At 33.1% G+C, this 19,846-nt stretch overlaps 1 long non-coding RNA gene and 1 pseudogene across 1 annotated transcript in view; both read left to right on the forward strand.

The window, feature by feature from the left end:
• Positions 1-19,846, forward strand: part of LOC145256290 (uncharacterized) — a 42,691-nt gene that overhangs the window by 2,874 nt on the left and 19,971 nt on the right. The gene's annotated exons all lie outside the window — the stretch shown is intronic.
• LOC145256687 (U2 spliceosomal RNA) lies at positions 15,700-15,815 on the forward strand (annotated as a pseudogene).

The following is a 19,846-nucleotide window of genomic DNA, read 5'->3' on the forward strand; positions in this document are numbered from 1 at the left end:
TCAAAGAATTATAAAAAATGATGAAATATGCGTTAATGTATTAGTGTGTGTTTGTAATGAAATAATCATCCCAGACAATATATTAAAGTTATTATTGTAGTATAGCGGAGGCGATAATGTGGGTCTAAAATATGAAAAATGATTGTCTAAATTAGTAACATATCAAAGAATTATAAAAAATGATGAAATATGCGTTAATGTATTAGTGTGTGTTTTAATGAAATAATCAGCCTAGACAATATATCAAATTTATCATTTTAGTAAGGGGCGATACAGTTTTAATAAAAAGCAAGCATCATATGATGGTATCTTCATTCATGCAAAACGGTCACAGAATGCCTAACAGCAATATATTACATATAAAATATTGCGCTGTGGAATTTCCACAGTTCCCGCTAGTTATTATTAGTATTAGTATTGTGTGTTTTTAAAATTATTTTTAGGTTTAGAAATATAAAGTCCAAAAATCTGTTGACACATTCTTTTCATTCAACCAGCAAATTTCGTCAAAATGAAATCAAAATATTCACACAGGTAATTCCGGTTTTTTTTTTTTTAATTTTTATATCTATCTATATATCGATGAAAATGTCTGTGGGGACATTTCTCAACCTATATACTCAACAAAGTTTTGATTTACCGATTTGATATTTGGTATATAGGGTATTCAGATGCGTTAAGAACATTTTAATCGGTTTTCACCCAGTAAGAAAGCTTTGCGAAGGGTAAAATTGAAATAAAAAAGTACGTGGAATCGTCGCATTTTTTAATCTGTTTGTCAAATGTTTCACGATGTAAATGCGAGGTCGAAAACGTTTCAGCTTTCTCATGTTAAGGATAAGTAGATTTGAAAACACATTTAAAGATCTTGTCAAGCTGGTCAAATGGTTGTCGTACTTGACTCACTGCCTTCAGGTGTGGGTTTCGATCCCAGGTAGAGTATTATTAATATTTATTTACAAGAAGTGACTTGTTTAAAAAACATAATACTCGTATACACGTGTCTCAGTTTCTTGATTAAAGTATAATATCTATGCGTATTTATCGACCGGGCGACGCCAGTTGTCCTGCTAGTTCTTCATAAATATTAAATCGCTGTTTATTGGTTATGGCGAAAAGAATTCTCAGTTTTATACGGAAAATTTGATGCTCACAGTTCACTTAATTTTGAATTGTTTTCAATATACATGAGAGTATTTTCCGATTTTGTTTTTTACTTTTTTAATTTAAGTACCGCTTCGTGAAACAAAAAATTACAATAATATATAAAACTAATATAAGAAAACATTTGATCTGCTTTCTGAAATAAAACACCTACATTCTATTAGATGCTTCCAAAGTGGGGAAAATGGATTACCGTACAAACGTCCTTGTGTTTGTCTGTCCTATGAGTCGCGCACGTCCAGAAAGAAAGAAAGAAAGAGTCCACCATGGCGGCCGTGACGTTTTATAGTGAACGAAGTCTCGTGAGATCACGTGCCTTATAAAAGCAGGTTACTTTTCGGTGGGAATGGATGGAGAAATCATTTGACGTTTGAGAAGCGGCAAAATCAGTTTGGTAGAGACATTTCGCAAACACAGAAATAAGGTCAATCATATATACATATATATATATATATATATGTATGTATATATATATATATATATATATATACATATTGTAACCTTATTTTTAAAATAGAATATGTGCTTTAAAGAATAAAGTAAATTTATTTTTTAGGCCGACGAAGAATGTATCGTTTTTTTTTGTTGTTTTTTTGTTTGATTGTCGCACAGGCAAAATGAACAGAGAGAGCAAGAGACGCTGAAGCTACAACGAGAGAGGGAGAGAGAGAGAGCGATAGAGAGAGAAAATATATGAGAAAGAGAGACGAGCCGATGCCAACACCACTTCCACCCCTTTGAGGAGGAGTCAGCGAGTTGGCAGGTCATCTGGTCAACATACTTTCTGACCCTTTTTAGTTCCGGGTACCAAACGACAAGGTGAACAAAGAAAGAAGGAGAAGAATAGGGAAAATACGGAGACGAGAGAGAGAGAGAGAGAGAGAGAGAGAGAGAGAGAGAGAGAGAGAGTGTGTGTGTGTGTATGTGTGTGAGAGAGAAGGGGACTGGGAAAGAGACATATTTATGGACAATCTCGGCCGAGCCGCCGTGCCGGACGGATTTGGGAAAAGTCCCATCCGGATTGCGAAATAAAAATGGAAACGAGCTTACACCGTCAGGGAAGATAATGCCGCAGAAACCTCCATCTCATCAGCGAAGAAGAAGATAATGTCGGCAAAACCCCATTCCTACATCGAAAAAGGAGATAATGTCGACCACGATAATACGAGGGAAGACGGCGAACCTTACAAATCAGAATTTTAGTTATGGACTAACACAGAGATGGATGTTGAGGATGTTTGTTTTTAACCAACTGCTCGAAACGAAGAAAAAAAGCGAAAATAAAAAGAAAAGTTAAAACTGAAGTAGTATATCTCTCGTATGTTGAATTCCCAAGTCGTTTATTTTGTCATTTTTTTTATTGTTGATATGCATTGATACATTGTTCGTCGACATGTTTAGATAAAGGGGCTTCCCTTCCACATCCTCGTATTTTTTTTTCATTCAATCTCATTCCCACCTAGCATATTTTATTGTGTGAGAAAATTAATTTGAAATTTCACCACTTGTGTTCAACCTTGTGTTTATTTTGTTTTTGCATCCCGTTTGTCTCATATTAAACGGTTAATTAATTAATCGGTTAATTAATTAATCGGTTAGTTAATTAATCGGTTACTTACTTAATCGGTTAGTGCTTCTTGTTTCAACCTTTTTCTACTTAAAAAAGTATTTAAAATTAAAAGAGAACCTTAGCGAGTCATGCCTCTATGCAGAAAAATTGTCTACTGAAATAAATATCTTATAAAAGAAACCCCTTAAAAAAGAATCCCTCCCTCTCCTTTTCATTTTTTTACCCTTGTCACGCGCGTGCCCGCCGTATTTCCAAACGTGCGGAGGCATGTGTTACAATATATATATATATATATATATATATATATATATATATATATATATATATACGTGCGGAGGCATGTGTTACAATATATATATATATATATATATATATATTCATCGTTAATTTATTACACACAGCATCAGCCGTATAGCGCAATGGTGAGAAGCCTAGACTCTCGTTTGGGCGGTTGAGTTTTGATCCTGGCTTGAGGCAGTTGCCTATCTAGCTGCACTGATGAGTTGTATACTGCATGTGGATGACTATAATGCTCCCTATATTGGGTTGAGCATACCGGCAAGTTATATACAAACTGCCATTAGCGTATTAAGCAAATAAACGAATTTAGCGAAGACATTTTGACGATGTCAAAACATCGTTAAGTCATTACCCACATAGCATCAGCCGTATAGCGAAATAGTGAGAAGCCTTGACTGTCATTTGAGCAGTAGGGTTTCCGCACTGATGAGTTGTGAAACAGCGAAACAGGACTGTATGTGATGAATATATATATATATATATATATATATATATATATATATACACTTGTGCCCGATATTATTCATACCCCTCGGATCTTTGAGATTTCTATAAGAATAATGCTCAAACAAGAAGGTAGACAATATTAAAGGGATTTCAAACAATAAATCAAGCATAAGCATTTAATTTAAACTCAACAAATAAATAAATTATGCAAGTTTGAAACATTATACAAAGAAAAACAATAATGGCACTAGTTCAAAATTATTCATATCTCTCTTACTAATAGTCAATAGCATGCCCTTTATTCTTAATAACTGCCTGTAACTGTTTTGGATATTTATCAACAAGGTTTTTACAAGCATCAACACAGATTTTTGACCATTCTTCAATGCAGTAGTTCTCCAAATCCCTCAACTTTCTAGTTTTCCGCTTTTTAACCTCAGTTTTCAATATGTGCCAGAGGTTTTCGATAGGGTTCAGGTCGGGACTCTGGCTAGGTCATTCCAAAACATTAATTTGATCATCCTCAAACCATTTCTTGACTATTTTGGCAGTATGTTTTGGATCATTATCCTGTTGAAGGACCAAGTTTGGTCCTAAATGGAGCTTCTCCGCATCCTGTCTAATGTTTTTCTGGAGTATTTCCAAATATTGCTCCTTCTTCATGGTTCCATCTATCTTGACCAAACTACCTGGAGCACTAGCCGAAAAGGAGCCCCAAAACATTAGGCTACCACCACCATGTTTCACCGTGGGTATGGTGTTCTTTGGGTTGTAAGCTTCTCCTTTCTTCCTCCAAACGTAAGAAGCATCCATATGGCCAAACAATTCAATTTTTGTTTCGTCAGTCCACAAAATACTTGAGAAAACGGACTCTGGAAAATTCACATGGGTCCTAGCAAACTTTAGACGTGCTGCAAGGTGTTTTCCAGTGTGCAATGGAGTCCTTCTTGTTCTTCTTCCTTTCAGACCATTTTCATGCAGAGTCCTTTGCAATGTTTGCCTTGATATTTTTATGCCAGAAGACTCCAGATTTTCTAAAATGTCCTTAGTAGTGGTGGTTGGATTTGCATTAACACTTCTTACAATATTCCTGGTGGCTCTAGCAGACAGTTTCCTTTTCCTTCCTCTACCAATCAAGTTGTTTGTTGTGTGGTGGCTCTGGAATTTTTTGATGATGCTCTGTACTGTTGCTGTAGGGACCTCAAATTTCTTGTAACCTAAACCATCCTTATGTGAATTCACAATTTTACTCCTAAGATCATTACTAAGCTCTTTTTTCTTCCCCATTCTAATAATTTTTATTCTTCTATTGGTTTTCAGTTGATATTATTTTAATTTCTGAAAAATGCAAAAAACGAAATGAAATTAATCAAAGGTTGTATAAAAGCATTCAAAATAAGAATAAAACAGGAAACAAACAGTCAGAAACTCGATTAATAATGAGAAAATAAGGGGGTATGATTATTTTTGAACATTGCAGATTTTATAAATAGCTGTATATTTCTTTTATTACAAGTATCCCGAGATTTTAAAATGACTAAAATGATCAGAAGAGGTTTATTAAGAATATGTATCAATATGGACGTAAACAATAAATTCTTACAAAGTTACACCTAATAAACTCAATTTTCAAGGGGGGTATGAATAATATCGGGCACAAGTGTATATATATATATATATATATATATATATAACTACTTCATTTACTCACACAAGTTTAATATACGAAAGTATAGATTTATGCGTAAACTTTAAGTATTTACTTCAAAAGTGCTCAATATGTGGGTAGAGCTAGTTAGTAATTTATAAAATATATATGGCGACTAAGCTACACTGAATATTCTGCGCTTCATCCACTGTAGGATTCGTCAGGCTTATGCGTGACGAATCCTACAGTGGATGAAACGCAGAATATTCAGTGTAGCTTAGTCGCCATGTATATTTTATAAATTACTATATATATATATATATATATATATATATATATATTGAATAGGAGAACTAGTGGCTACACATATGCAAATATGTTTCAGTGGCCACCCTGCTAGGGAAAATCATCTCATAAGTCCAAGAAAGGTCACTGAAACATATTTGCATATGTGTAGCCACTAGTTCTCATATTCCACATATTCATATTGCTCTGTCTAAACATTGAACACGCTTTGGTTGACACATTTTGGTTTTGTTTAAACAATACTACCAATAATATAATATATATATATATATATATATATATATATATATATATATATATATATATATATATATATATAAATCAACAACAAAAACTACGTAAATATATATAAACGATAAAAACTAAACAGTAAATCGTCTTTGGCATCATAGCGTAATGGATAAGACGCTGGACTGAAAGACATATGGTCCAGGGTACGCTGACGAGAGGAAGGGCCGAAACATGGATGTACGTAGATTACTGTTTTATAAATAAATAAATAAATAAATAAATATATTATTTGTTTATATCCAAAATAAAAAATGGGCAATTTATAAAAAAAAAAAAAAAAAACATCCGATCTTCAAGGTGAAGACGCTAATCTTAATATCGTTTAAAAAATCAACAACAGAAACTACGTAAATATATATATATATATATATATATATATATATATATATATATATGTATATATATATATATATATATATATATATATATATATACTATTAGACCACCCGGCATTGCTCGATCGTATAATACGTTTAAATATGATATTTTAATTATTGCAGATTTCGTATTTATTGATGTATTATATTGGACCTATTATATAATAATTATTTAAATTTAAAAAAAGAAATAACTCGTGCGCCGCCACCAAGAAAAGAAAATCAAATCGTTTTGCTTACGATTTAATTTTTCCTTTAACTTTAATGCCTGAGCTATGAAGATATGTTTACTGCAATCCTAAAATTTAAAACATAAACTATAAGCTATTACTTCTCGCATGCATATTCGTGATGCCGTCGGCTGGCAAATTTATTTTTATTTAATTGTACCAGTTTTGCACCTATTTCCCCCCTCCCGTTAAATCCCAAATATTGTTTCGCATGAGTTCAAATACCCTATATATAAAGTTTTATGTCTGTAAATCAAAAATGGACAGAGGAGTTTGATAGGCAAGGTTTTTTTTACAAAGATATATATACGCATACATAAATATGTATAGAACTAGGTTTACTATAACCAGTTTTACGTAAATATTACGCAAGTATAAATCCTCTAGAATATCTGCATGAATATAATTACACGTAATAGTTAACTAAATATGATTATCCCATAAGAAAACCAAAAACACTTATAGGGAATGAATTAAAATGAATTTTTAAAAGAATAGGCAAGTTAGCTAGATTCTTTGCAGATAAATGCAATTTCACGCTTCATACATAAGAAAGTTGCATTTTTTAAATAAATAGGAAAAATGGTTTTAATACGAATATCACTAGACAAAAAAAAAAAACAAATTCATAGGAATATAGATATAAAAACAGAAAGAGATAGAACTAGAGAGAGAGAAAGAGAGGGAGAGATAAAAACATATCAGTGTGTTTAAACGTTTTAATCCTAAATTCTACGCAAACATACATGATGTAGAAACTCTGAATAAAATTATTAATCTTAATACTTTAATGAAAACTATCATATAAAAAAATCCTTTAACGCTCCTTTCTTAAAATAAATATGCAAATTAGTTTACCTTTATGTTAACGTTCACATATCCATAACTAAATATATCAACAAGTTCGTTTTAAAAATCTTCGATTAGAAAAACTGTGGTTTTATTATCAATGTGAGAGCGAGAAAAATTCAACTTTTGTGTATATAGAATAGAATAAAATAAAATACTCCTACAATATTTTCACTTTAGAAAACATTAATCCAAAGAGAAAATCATACATAGTTAAAACATTACCTCAAGGAAAATTACTTCTCGAAAAAAATTTACAGTGTGTGCTAGAAGATGTTAAGGAGTAAATAAGCTCTGTCTATCGCCGACTTTCAAACTCCGTCTTTGTGTATTAGCAAGGCGTAGAAGTACAATACCAGGGACTCACCTGAGCCACCCTGTGATTGACCCTGTTACTTGACTAGGACAGTGAAGGCCGTTTCCCCTATTCCCTATTTAAAATTTCTCTCTTTCTCTCAGAAACTGAGCAAATTGGGTTTGCTTGCATGCCACTTTTACTCACTCGACTTGTTTGGGCCGGTTTTATTTGAGAGGTTGAGTGTACCTGATTGAAAGTTTGTCTTGCTGCTCTTTCCGACTGCCAGTACGGGTACGTTAACTCTTTAGTAGAGCTTAGAACAACTGATATATCATCAGGTGTATAATATCAGCATGATTGTAGTGCCGTGTCGCGCATGGAAAGGGGTCATGCTGCTATCTCTGGCGGGCTTTTACGAGGCTGCAATTTCTAGATAGGATTCGGCTAATAGACACCTGTTTTTGTATATTTGGCCTTAAAACTAGCCCACTTTGCTCAACGCTCTTCCCCTAACCTTACCTTTAACAAAAAGGTAATGAAATGACAACCCAAACAACCAGCCAAGCAAACCAGTTAACAAATATATGTGGGCTTAGAGGTAATCTAGATTATGTAGAGTCTGACTATTTAGTAAACTTCCCGCATATCTTACCATTAAGTGAAACAAACTTACACTCTTCAATCTCCTCTAACTGCTGTAACATGACAGGGTACATTCCACGTTGCTGTAAGGACTCTGATAGATATACAGTTTCTACGGATATTGACTCCAAGCACGGGTTTGGAGTCTATAACCGTAGCAACCTTCCTTTAACTAGAGAGAAAATGTTGAATCGGATGAACAAGCTTTTATGTGCTTTCGACTAACATTTCATCACTGCGTTAGTTTTTTTTTTACACAGTGATCACCACTTATCAAGGCCCGGAAGCCACTCAGGGATAAGGGTTATTGCAAGTACATTACGTTAGTGTGGAGATTTGATGAAGTGTTTAATTAAGGGGGCGGTTCATTAGGAATTTGTTAACATTGGACTTGAAGACATCCAAGTTGTAGTCCGGTGGGAAGCAGGCAGACGGAACAGAGTTCCACAGGCGGCAGTTTTAAAAAAGAAGCTTTGTTCATGGAATCCGCATTTTGATTTAGGGACAGATATAGAGTGGGGGAAATTTTTCACAGTGGATTCAGCTAGACGGGTGTTTTTCGTGAAAGATTGGCGAGGGGGGGACTAGAGATTGGAGCTCAGACGAGCACCTGCCATGGAAATTTGTTTTGTGTTACTTATATTTTCTCTACCGTTCTCCCTAAAGTCAAGATAGTACCCTAATCGATCATGTCTCTGATAGTATAGATGCAGCACTCTCTTTGGATAGTAACGGTAAATACATGTGACTTTAATGTCCACCATAAAAATTGGCTTGGTTTCTCAGGTTACACAGATGCAGCTGGACGTCTACTTATAGGTGATCTATAGCCCATTCCATTTACACAGACAGTAATGTTCCCAACCCGCCTACCAGATCGTGAACTTAAGCAATACAATGCATAAAATACAATAACAGTTATGGCCTTTCGAACTTAATAAAAGAATTAGAATACATTGCAACACAAAACAAATTCAGGTTATTTGTCAATTTTAATGTTTTATGGATGTACTTCTTTTTTTACATAAAACTTTTTTCCACTTACTTTTGTGAGGGTTTATTATATCAGCAAGTATCACCAACATGGCCATCAGAGTTTTTCATCACAAAAAAAAACAAAAAAAATACAAGTAAAAATATATACAATTCACACACAACGAAAGTGTATTCTTTTTAATATTTTAGCACGACGAGGAAAACGACGACTTCAAAACATAATCAAACTTAGACTTTAAAACGTGACTACACTGACAGAGTTAGCTCCGATTAGTTGCGTTTTTTGTGAATTGCTATGCTAAAATAGAAAATATGCTTAAAACATTAAACAATTAACAAAATAGGAAACTGCATTTATTCATTACTAGCATGGGTGCCCGGCGTTGCCCGGGTGTTTGGAGGTGTATGTTGAGAAAAAAAAAAAAGCGGTCAATTTTTTAAACTCTTACCCCTATTATGACCTCTTGAATTTTATTATTTTAGGGTCAAATAAAGTTATTAAGTTAGATCCCTGTCCAAGGAACCTATATCTAAAATTTTAAGTGTGTAGAGCCAAAATTGTCGATGGAGTTTGGTAGAGGTCACAAAGGTCAAATCGTTAAACTTTGACCCCTTAATCGCCAAATTTCTAGCCAAAAACCGATCACATCGATTTTCCCAAATCTCAGTACCCTGTATATCAAATTTCGAGCCTGTAGACTAAAAATTGACAGAGTTATTGCGTAGAGAAATGTACACATATACACACACACGTTCACTTTTATAAATATACTAGCATGGGTGTCCGGAGTTGTCCGGGTGTTTTGAGGTGTATGCTGAGCAAAACCAAAAAAAAAAACGGTCATTTTTTAAAAACTTTGACTCCTATTATAACCCCTTAAAATTTATTGTTTAGGGCTCAAATAAAGTTATTAAGTTAAATCCATGTTCAAGGAATCTATATCTAAAATTTCACGTGTTAAGACTCAGAATTGTAGGAGGAGTTTGGTAGAGATCACAAAGGTCAAATCGTTGAACTTTGACCCCTTAATCGCCAAATTTCTATCCAAAAACCGATCACAAGCTTTTCCTAAATCTCAGTACCTGTATATCAAATTTCGAGTCTGTAGACTAGGAAGGCAGGCTCGAACCCGTACCGCAAAGGAGGAAAAGAACGGGGTAAAATCTAACGTTTATGCTGTTACGACCACCACCGAACCGGAAACGACAATTTTAAAAATTAAGGTTAGACAATCTAAAGGAGACGATAACTTTAAAAAATATCGGCGAAAAAAGTCACACCCACCCTGTAGAAAAGTGCCTAGTTGAAGGGGAAGATATTAATATTTTTGGTCAATTTTTCGATATTTGTCGTATAAAAGGTCAAGCTTTAAAACGATACTGATCTTGGTAAAATCTATCGCCTCTATTGAACGTTTAAGGCAGACATGCAAACATACATACATACATACATACATACATTTATATATTGATAACTAAAAATTTTCGACCCAAACTGATGAAAAAGCTTGCCCCATCTCTTAATACCCTTTATGTAAAATTTGAAATATTTGGACCAGAAATTGTCTGAGTAATTTGGAAGAGACAGCATAGGTACATTTTTTTAACTTTGACTCCTATTATGACCCCTTAATTTTTTTTTGTTTTGGGCTCAACTTAAGTTATTAAGTTAGATCCATGTCCAAGGAACCTATATCTAAAATTTCAAGTGCGTAGACCCAAAATTGTCGGAGGAGTTTGGTAGAGTTCTCAAAGATCAAATCGTTGAACTTTTATCCCTTAACCGCCAAAGTTCTGGCCAAAAACCGATCACATCGATTTTCCCAAATCTCAGTACCCTGTATATATAATTTCGAGTGTGTAGTCTATAAATTGATAGAGTTATTGCGTAGGGAAATGTACACAGACACACACACAGACACACAGACACGTTCACTTTTACATATATATATATATATATATATATATATATATATATATATATATATAGATGGATAGATAGATAGATATAGATATAGATAGTTTTTTTGATGCCGCAGCTGATCGTGATGACCACGAAAAACATATTACAAATTAGTTTGACACGTGACAACTATACAAAGGTTAGCTCCTAATTAGTTATGTTGCACGCAGCATAGGAACAAAAATATAAATCGCCTCAGTTTAGAAGGCTTTTTCCTCCACCGATTGTGGCCAGAAAAGGTATTTTGCAGTTTCAATAGATACTACATTAGGGTTACGTCCTCCTCAATAGATTTATTTTCTTAAAATTCCCCTTTTTGGCTAAAATAATCATATTAACAAATAAGCTAATATTTCAAGATATACACTTCAATCTATATATATATAAATGTAAATTTGGTTCGATAAAGTGAATAAAACCATATTTCTACGTTACCAATTTATTTGAAATTTTCAGACAACCCATCTTTAGAGTCGAGGGATGTTTTGATGTCATTGAAATAAATTTACCTCGCGAATTATTAAAATATTAAATAAAATAAATATATTTTTGTAACCGTTAGTGCGAACCTGCTTTGTTGATAAAACTGAACTTCCGGTTCGATTCATTTCACAGCCACGAATTGACGAAACGAAGTAGTTTTCATTTTCTGTTTACTCGATAAGTAAAAAGAAAACAAAAAAACATAATTCATTTGTTCATCTTCCAAATTTTTTAATTTACACATTTTTTTTTCTTTATTATATAAGGCAAAAAAAAGTTTGTCGCTTGCTTTTTGAGTTTTTTTTTTCGATATATTTATCTGTAAAGTAAAGGAATGTTTGCATGTTATTAAAATAAATTAAGATCATTAAGATCGCAAATTATAAAAATATATTTAATAAAATAAAAATATTTTTCGTAACGGCGGGACTATTCGCCATTTCAGGTAGAAATTAGCCTTTCACGTGCACCACACGTTGATGACTTTCGAATTACAACTTTTAACTTTCTAATTAATAGATGGGTAAAAAAAACCTATTTTTTAAATTATATATATATATATATATATATATATATATATATATATATATATATATATATTGTACTTTAACCTTACAATTAAGTAAAAAAATATATAAAACTTTAATTAAACTTGGAAATACGATTTTAAAAGTGCACTAGCATTATTTGTTTATCTTAAAATTGCATCCATTTTTTTCTATCGAATTCATTTGCTGTTTTTATTGAAACTATTTTCTCCCGGATTTTTTATAACATTTTCCATGTGTGAGTCTCACGTTCGTATATAACAAAAAAAGTTTTTGTAGATTTCGGTGTGCTTTAACGAATCTGCAAACTGTTTCCGTCGCAAAATATAGTTTTTATGATATGAAGAAATTACTTTTTCGAAAAGTAGGCGATCACTCACTTTTCCATGTAAATTTAACTTAAAATAAGCACCCACTTAGTATCATTTCTTTATCTTATTTTTTTTTTTTTAAGCTTTCCTTGCGAAGCCTACCTAAAATAAATTTGTCTAATTCTTAATTTCTTATTTTCTTGGGGGGGGAGGTAAATATGAAGAATTACTCCACCCTCGAAAATTCCTTTAAAATTACCACTCTTATAGGTTTTCGGGGTCGCTGAAAACGAAAATAACGTTTATAATTAAGGCAAACGAGTAGTTTACAAGATATGAAGAAATGTTAGTTTAAAAAAGTTGAGGATCACTTTTCCATAATAATTTAACGTAAAATGATCACCCACTTTGTGGCCACGATTTTATTTGGGGGGGGGACTTTCTTTTTACCCTGGGAAAATCCTTTAAAATTACCTGTTTAAATTGAAAAATGCAAAAGAAATAAAACAAAAACAAACTTTTTTGCCAAGAAACACAGAAAAATTTTTAAAAATAACATCCATTTTTTTCTATCGAATTCATTTGCTGTTTTTATTGAAAACTATTTTCTCCCGTATTTTTGATAAAATATTCCATTTTCGTATATAACAAAAAACTTTTTTGAAGATTTTGGTGTGCTAAAAACGAATCTGCAAACCGTTTTTATGATATGAAGAAATTACTTTTTCGAAAAGTGGGCGATCACTTTTCCATGTAAATTTAACTTAAAATAAGCATCCACTTTCTAGCCAGCTGAGAGAGGGTGGGACTTTTCCCATGTTTATTGGCTAGACAGCTTTCGCTTATGCTCGCGCGTAGGCTACGGCTGTGAAATGGAAAATAGTCCCAGAGTTATGGGGTTATTACCATGCAAAAGAAATCAAACAAAAAACTTTTTAGCCAAGAAACACACAGAAAACACACAGGTGGTCAGAAAGTGGGTGATCATTCTAAGTTAAATTTACATTGAAAAGTGATCACTCTCTTTTCGAAAAAGTAGTTTCTTCATATCATGAAAACTTTCTTTTTGCGACGGAAACGGTTTGCAGATTCGTTTTTAGTACACCGAAATCTACAATAAAATATTTCGTTATATACGAACATGAAACGGGCCTTAAAGTAAAATAATACCGGATTTTGGGGGCAGATTTTCCGTTTAGTTGTACAAATATCCCCACACCAGGTAATCACTAAAAGGGACTCTTAAAAATCGTCACCTGTATCGAGCAAACGTCTAAAACCACTGATTATATGTCAACCTACGTCACAGTAACATATAATGAGTGAGTTCCTAACAGTATTTTGTATAGTTTTTTAGTTTAAACTCATTTTCCCAAAATGTCCCCAAACTTAATGTGTCTGATACAGTCTGCCACCATTTGTATTTTCAAATATACCGATAAACACTGCATGTTTTTGAACCGATTAAAAATTATACATTACATAAAAACACTAAAATCTTATCCAGTTAGGTAGAACATTTACTTTTCTTGCCTTTGATAACATTTATTTGTTATATATTTATTCTTTGACAACTTCTTTGTATCTGTGTTTAGTAATACAAACCCTTTTCATTTAATGTAATGTTTAGTCGGCTCGAAAAACTGTTTATCGGTGTATTTGAAAGATACAAATGGTGGCGGACACTGTTGATTACGTTAAGTTTGAGAAAGTGAGTTAAAACTAAAAAACAATACAAAACTGTCACAAACCCACCAATTATGTCAGCCTATATCATGGTAACATATATTCGGTGGGTTTTTGACACTGCGTTGTATAGTTTTTAGTTTTCAACTTACTTTCCAAAACTTAACGTATTCAACAGAGTCTGCAACCATTTCTGTTTTACATTACATAAAAACACTAAACAATTATCCAGTTAGGTAGAAACATAACTTACCTTACCTTTCATTTATTTGTTTTTGACAACTTTTTTCGAATCTTTTTTTTTTTTTTTACACAGTGATCACCACTTATCAAGGCCCGGAAGCCACTCAGGGATAAGGGTTATTGCAAGTACATTTAGTTAGTGAGGAGATTTGCTGAAGTGTTTACTTAAGGGGGCGGTTCATTAGGAATTTGTTAACATTGGACTTGAAGACATCCAAGTTGTAGTCCGGACGGAAGCAGGCAGATGGAACAGAGTTCCACAGGCGTGCATTTCTAAGAAAGAAGCTTTGTTCATAGAATCCGCGTTTTGATTTAGGCACAGATATAGAGTGGGGGAAATTTTTCACAGTGGATTCAGCTAGACGGGTGTTTTTCGTGAAAGATTGGCGAGGGGGGACCAGAGATTGGAGTTCAGACGAGCACCTGCCATGGAAATAACGATAAAACAAGGACAGGCTCGCAACGTCTCTTCTGTGGAAGAGAGGTTGCAGGGTAGAGACAAGGGCATCTCCCACTAAGCCACGAAGTCTATTTTGTACTCTGTCAAGGCAGGATAGGCTGTTTTTAGCAGCTCCTGCCCAGATATGGCAACAGTATTTCATCCTTGGACGTACTTGGACGAATCTGTGTATAGTAACCCTCCCCCCATCACTCAAATATCAAGTACTAACTCACATTTTTGTATACAGAAAAAATAAAAAAATAAAAAACATTTGGCGTTTCAACATTTTTGCTACGTTCAGCTTTATCCACTGATTGTTGGCCGAGCCCAAGCCATGATTGACGGTAATCCCGAAGATCAGGATTCATTTCTGCAAGAGTAACATTTTTTTTTTCACTTTCGCTTTTTTTTTTTTTTTTTTTGTTGCTTTTTGGAGTGGATTGCTGTACTAAGAATATAAGAAAAATGCATTTTCTCTTTTTATTAGAATTTTCCATGACACCAAATTGAGCCACAGCAACGCGTGGCAGGGTACAGCTAGGATAGAAATATATATGTGAAATGCATCCGTACATTGCAACGGTACATTCATTTTGGCCATGAGCAGGCAATGGTACAACCGCACTTATTTTTTTTTTTTTTTTTGACAGGCGGGGTGGGAGACATACTTCCAGCGGGCAACGCCGGTACCTGGTTCCAGCTTGTTGTTGTTGTTGTTGTTATTATTATTATTATTATTATTATTATTATTATTATTATTATTATTATTATTATAACAAGCTGGGGTCATGTATTAATACGATTGTGTGTGTCACGGTTATATCCGGGTCGTTTAATTGTTATGAAATTAAATTATTTTTTTTTTAAATTGGTGTCGCTGTTGATGCAAAGCAAATAAAAATGAGTTGTTTTTCTTGGCCTTTTGGCCAAGATCAAAGTGTAGTATCTGTACTTCAGATGCTACATTTCACTTTCTTCTCTCTCAGTGGAGAAGAAATTCTTTACGACTAAGGCAATTTTTTCTTCCTTTTCGCCACGTTAAAAAACGACCCTGGTGTCTAAATCTGTCCAGTGGGGGGGGCATTGTAAATAGGTACTATATTTAATGTAACAAAGTTTTAATATTAAAAAAGTATCTGGGAAAAGTATTTTCTGATTCAATTACAAAATGCTCTGGAAATGTCCCTTCTGATTAATTATAAAATGCACTGAAAATGTATCTTCTGATTAATTATAAAATGCGCTGAAAAATGTCCCTTCTGATTATTTTTTTTTGTTTACTTGCCTCCTCACAAGGGTAGAGTTTGACAAAAGGTCGGTTTAAAATTTGGGGGGGACCAGCTCCCCAAAAGGGGTACTCTGGTCAGTAACAAAAATGAAAATTGTATCAGTAATGAAAGATTTCTCCTCCATTAACCAAGCCCAAAAAGGGGCATTAAGTCACTGGAATGCTGAGACTGATAATACACTCAGAAATTAATTTTGAAGCAATGGTTGCCTAATCCTTAACCGTGTTAATATTTTTGTGCATAAATTTCGAAAAGCTGCTGAAACAGTTTATGATTTAAACATTATTTATTTCAAGTATATTTTAACAATAGTGTGGGAATATGAAGTCAGTTCCAGAAATGACTGAAACCGTTTGCAATTTAAACATTACTTTATTTCATGTATATTTTTAACAGGAGTGTGGGTATATGAAATCAGTCCCGGAAATGGCTGAAACCGTTTACGCATAAAATATTACTTTATTTAATGTGTATTTTTAACAGTAGAGTGGAGGATATGAAGTCTGTCATGGAAATGGCTGCAACCATCTACGTTTTAGACATTACTTTATTTAATGTATATAATACATTAGGATGGTAGATAAGAAGTCAGTTTCGGAAACGGTTGAAACCATTTAAGTTTTAGACATTACTTTATTTCATGTATATTTTTAGCAGTGGGTTGGGGATGTAAATTTAGTCCCAGAAATGGCTGAAACAGTTTACGATTTAGCCATTACTTTATTTCATGTATATTTTTAATAGTTGGGTGGCGGACGAAAAGTCAGTCCTGGGTTTGAATGAGATAAGTGCAAATATACACTAGCAAAAGGTGTCGCCCAGTATTGAATGAGATAGGTGGAAAACATATAGTAGCAGGATACCCAGTTTCGCTCGGGATCGAATAAGATAGGTGAAAGATATATACTAGCAGATTATGCGGGGTCACCCGGGATTGGATAAGATAATACTATAAGAATTCCCGGAATTGATTAATGTGTCTGTTGGTTTGTTGGTTAGTTGCTTTTGATTTACGGCATATCAACCCTTTTTAGGTTATTTTATGCCGAATCCAGTTATTTTGAAGAAAAAGTTTTTAATAGAATATATTTGTTTGTTTTTTTTCGAGTCGGTTTCTATTCAACCCATAGTTGGGACCCTAAGAGATACTACCACTCCGGGTCAGAGTGGACCTGGGAGCAATGGCAATTAAGGGGTGGCTTCACACATCCCAAAGTCCGCAAGCTGGGGCCTCACCATCGGATATAGTTTAAGATCATATCCAGGACCTGATGTGTCTGTAATGAAATAATCAGCCCATGCAATATATCAAAGTTATTATATCAGTAAGGGAGAGCGACATAGTGGGCTTAAGTTATTAAAATTATTGTCGAAATTAGTAACATATACAAGAATTATGAAAAATGATGAAATATGAATTACTTGATTGGTGTGTTTGTAATGAAATAATAAGCCCAGACAATATATTACAGTTATTATAATAGTAGTAGGCGTGTATAGTGTGGGTTTTTACTTATAAAAATGATTGTCGAAATTAGTAACATATCCAAGAATTATGAAAAATGATGAAATGTGAGTAAATTGGTTGATGTGTTTGTAATGAAATAATCAGCCCATGCAATATACCAAAGTTATTATTTTAGTAAGGGGGATGCTATAAGGTGTGTTAAACTTATTAAAAATTATTGTCGAAATTAATGACATATTCAAGAATTATGAAAATGAGTAAATGTGAGTTAATTGATTGTTTTGTTTTTTTTGTAATGAAATAATCAGCACAGAAAATATATCAAAGTTATTATTTTAGTAAGAGAGGGTGGTATTGTGTGTGCAAATAATGAAAAAATTATTGTCGATATTAATAACATATCCAAGAATTAGGAAAAATGATGAAGTGTGAGTAAATTAATTGGTGTGTTCATAATAAAATAATTAGCCCAGACAATATATCAAAGTTATTATTTTAGTAAGAGAGGGTGGTATTGTGTGTGCAAATAATGAAAAAAATATTGTCGATATTAATAACATATCCAAGAATTACGAAAAATGATGAAGTGTGAGTTAATTAATTGGTGTGTTCATAATAAAATAATTAGCCCAGACAATATATCAAAGTTATTATGTTAGTAAGAGAGTGCGATAAGTATATGAAATATGATATGTGATTTAATGCATTAGTGTGTTTGTAATAAAATAATGAGACCAGACAATATATCAAAGTTATTATTTTAGTAAAGGGGACGATGATGTGGGTTAAATGATGAAAACTGATCGTCGACATTAGTAACATATCCAAAAATTATGAAAAATGACGAAATATGAGCTAATTGATTAGTGTGTTGTAACTGAAATTATCATCGCAGATAATATACCAAAGTTATTATTTTATTAGTGGGTGGTTAATAATGTGGGTTATACATATAAAAAGTGATTGTCGAAATTAGTAACATATCTGAGAATTATAAAAATTGATGAAATGTGAGTTAATAGATAGTTGTGATTTTTTTAAGAAAAAATCAGCCCAGAAAATATATCAACGTTATTTTTTAGTAAATAAATATTAGTAAATAAAGATAATGATGGATTAAATTGTAAAAATTGTTGTCGAAATTAGTAACATAGCCAAGAATTACGAGAAATGCTGAAATGTGAGTTAATTAATTGATGGGTTTATAATAAAATAATCAGCCCAGACAATATATCAAAGCTATTATGTTAGTAAAAGAGGGTGATGAGGATGGTTTAAATTATGAAAAACCATTGTCCAAATTAGTAACATATCCAAGAATTATGACAAATGATAATATGTAATGTAATGCATTCATGTGTTTGCAACGAAATAATCAGATCAGACAATAAATCAAAGTTATTATTTTAGTAAGAGGGGCGATGATATCGGTTAAAATAATCAGAAATAATTGTCGAAATTAGTAATATATCCAAGAATTATGAAAATGATGAAATGTGAGCTAATTGATTGGAACTTTGACCTTTAACAGTCCCGTTTCTGGCCGAAAACGGATTACAAAGATTTTCCCAAATCTCAGTACCATGTGTGAAAATTGAGTTACTGCGTAGGGAAATGTACACACACAGACACACAGACAGATACGTTCACTTTTATAGATATACTAGCGTTTTTCCAGGGTGTTTGGATGTGTATGTTGAACTTTAAAAAATCGGTCAATTTTTTTTAACTTTGACCCTTAGATCCATGTCCAAGGAACCTATATCTAAAATTTCAAGTGTTTAGACCCAAAATTGTTGGAGGAGTTTGGTAGAGATCTTACAGGTTAAATCGTTGAACTTTGACCCCTTAACAGTCAAATTTCTGGTCGCACACGGATTACAAAGATTTTCTCAAATCTCAGTACCCTGTATATTAAATATCGAGTCTGTAAACTGAAAATTGACAGAGTTGTTGTGTTGGAAAATGTACACATAGAGACACCTAGACAGATTCATTTTTATAGTTTAAACAAAAATATATATATAGCATGGGTGCCCGGCGTTGACCGGGTATTCGGAGATGTAGGTTGAGCAAAAAAAAAAGTGGTCAATTTTTTAAATTTTCACCCTATTATGACACCTTATAATTTATTGTTTTGGGCTCAAATTCAAGTTATTAAGTTAGATTCATGTCCAATGGACCTCTATCTAAAATTTCAAGTGTTTAGACCGAAAATTGTCGGAGGAGTTTGGTAGAGTTCTCAAAGGTAAAAGCGTTAAACTTTGCCCCCTTAATCGCCAAATTTCTGGCAGA

This window comes from Euprymna scolopes, chromosome 32, assembly GCF_053919585.1.
Source record: "Euprymna scolopes isolate OS-2025 chromosome 32, ASM5391958v1, whole genome shotgun sequence".
Classification (NCBI taxonomy): Eukaryota; Metazoa; Mollusca; class Cephalopoda; order Sepiida; family Sepiolidae; genus Euprymna; species Euprymna scolopes.